Source organism: Borostomias antarcticus, assembly GCF_949987555.1.
Source record: "Borostomias antarcticus genome assembly, chromosome: 4".
Taxonomy (NCBI): Eukaryota; Metazoa; Chordata; class Actinopteri; order Stomiiformes; family Stomiidae; genus Borostomias; species Borostomias antarcticus.
In genome coordinates, this window is record NC_140237.1 from 25733932 (window position 1) to 25736431 (window position 2500).

A 2500-nucleotide genomic window follows, 5' to 3' on the forward strand; every position below is an offset into this window, starting at 1 on the left:
AGTCGATGGGAACAGTAGATCCATACCCACGGTAAAAGGTCATGATGAGTCACTCTATAAACTCAGTGCGGATGTAATGTCTGTAATGTTGAGGTCGTCTATAAAAGCATGAGGTATTCATGTCTGTTGTGTCAGACTAATCCCCAGTAATGGAGGTCGTTCACATTGTGCAGACAGTTAAAATACGACACGTTGATAACGATTCACTATCTGCAGGCTTAGCAAAGCAGTTCAAGATGAGCAGCGTTGGTCAAATAAGGCCAGTGCAGCACTGATGTAAAGCTAACCACAAACATACGTGTGCTAGGAACAGCTCTGCTCACACAGAGACAGTCCAGACTGGGAAGACCTTCCAGAACATTCTCTGTGACCTGTCCTGTATTGACTAGGGATGTGACCTCTCTTGTGTATTGACTAGGGATGTGACCTGCCCTGTATTGAATAGAGATGTGATCTCTCCTGGATTGACTAGGGATGTGATATTATTTTTACTATACAGTCAAGCCAGAAAGTCTGCACATTCTTTTCACTTTCTCCACATTTTATTACGTTACAGACTCATTCTATAATAGATCGAGTTCATATTTGGCGCAACATTCTACACAAGATTGCCAACACCTGCCTATATAAGGTCCCACAGTTGACAGTGCATGTCAGAGCAAACTCCAAGCCATGGGGTCAAATTAATTATCTGCAGACCTCAGAAACAGGATTGTGTCAAGGCATAGATCTGGAGAAGGGTACGGAAAAATGTCTGCAGCTTTACAGGTCCCAAAGAGCAGTGGCCATCATCAGTCGTTAATGGAAGTTTGGAACCACCGATAATCTTCCTAAACCTGGCTGCCCGGCCAAACTGAGCAATCAGGGAAGACAGGCCTTGGTCAAGCAAGTGAGCAGGAACCCGATGGTCACTCTGACAGAGCTCCAGCGTATCCTTGTGGAGATGGGAGAACTTTCAGAAGATCAGCCATCCAGGCAGCACTCCACCAATCAGGTATTTATGGTAGATTGGCCAGAAGGAAGCCACTCCTTAAAGGGTTAGGGTTAGCCCACTTGGAGTTTTCCAAAAGGCACATAGAGGACTCTCAATCCATGAGAGTCAAGAACTTTTTGGCCTGAATACCAAGTGTCATGTCTGGAGGAAACCAGGCACTGCTCATCACTGGGCTGATACCATCCCTACAGTGAAGCATGGCTGATACCATCCCTACAGTGAAGCATGGCTGATACCATCCCTACAGTGAAGCATGGCTGATACCATCCCTACAGTGAAGCATGGCTGATACCATCCCTACAGTGAAGCATGGCTGATACCATCCCTACAGTGAAGCATGGCGGTAGCAGTATTGTATTTTTCAGCAGCGGGATTGGGGCGATTAGTCCTGATAGAGGGAAAGATGAATGCAGTTAAGTACACCGAAATACTTGAAGAAAACCTGCTCCAGAGCGCTCTGAACCTCAGACTGGTGCGAAGGTTCACCTTCTAAAAGGACAACGACCTTGAGCACACAGCAAAGATAACAAACAAGTGGGTTCAGAACAAGTCTGTGAATGTCCTTGAGTGGCCCAGCCAGAGCCCAGACTTGAACCCGATTGAACATCTCTGGAGAGGTCTGAAAATCCATCCAACTATATGGAACTTGAGAGTATCTGCAAAGAAGAATGGGAGAAACTGCCCAAAAATAGGTGAGCCAAGCTTGTAGCATCATACCCAAGAACACGTGGCTGTAATTGCTGCCAAAGGTGCTTCAACAAAGTACTAAAGGGTGTGAATACATAATGTACATGTAATATTTCAGTGTTTTACATACATTTGCAAATGTATGTGTTTTGCATACATTTGCAAAAAATTCTAAAAAACCTTTTTCATTTTGTCAATATGGCGTATTGCGTGTAGATTGATGAGAAGAAAAATTAATTTAATCCATTTTGGAATAAGACTGTAACATATCAAAATGTGGAAAAAGTGAAGGGGTGTGCAGATTAAGGGCTTGACTGTACAGTATATTAGAATATGGCTGCTAACGTTACTTTTCAGTGCTCTCTGTCTCTCTCCCCTCCACTCTCCCATCACATCAGCCCACAAACAGCCTCCCAACACACTCACAGTCCACAGGGGTTTTTCTTCCTGAATACAAATACATTTTTAAAATATTTGTGCAAAATAAACATTTTGAAAATCCCACTATTTTTGCTTATCTGAATATCCTATTCATCTCCACCCTGACGTTCCTGGCCTCCATGTTTCAACTGCTGGTCTTTGGTTCAGGTGTGTGGGGGGGGCAGCTTTAACACACACACGCACACACACGCACACACACACACCTCTCCACCCCCTCAGTGGAGATCACCCCGCCTGTTTCTAGAGGTCAGGGGTCAAATGGAAAGCAGTGCTGCTGTTCACACGGGTAGAGCAGGCTACACACACACTCCCTCCCTCGGTAGCACCCCCTCTCACAGCAACCAGCACACGCGCTGACCAGCATAGCCTCGCTTTCCA

The 2500-nt window shown here is 45.2% G+C and overlaps 1 protein-coding gene across 1 annotated transcript in view; it reads right to left on the reverse strand.

Annotated features, from left to right (window-relative positions):
• adamts18 (ADAM metallopeptidase with thrombospondin type 1 motif, 18) overlaps nt 1-2500 on the reverse strand; it is a gene marked incomplete at both ends in the record, with an annotated part of 58623 nt that overhangs the window by 18946 nt on the left and 37177 nt on the right. The gene's annotated exons all lie outside the window — the stretch shown is intronic.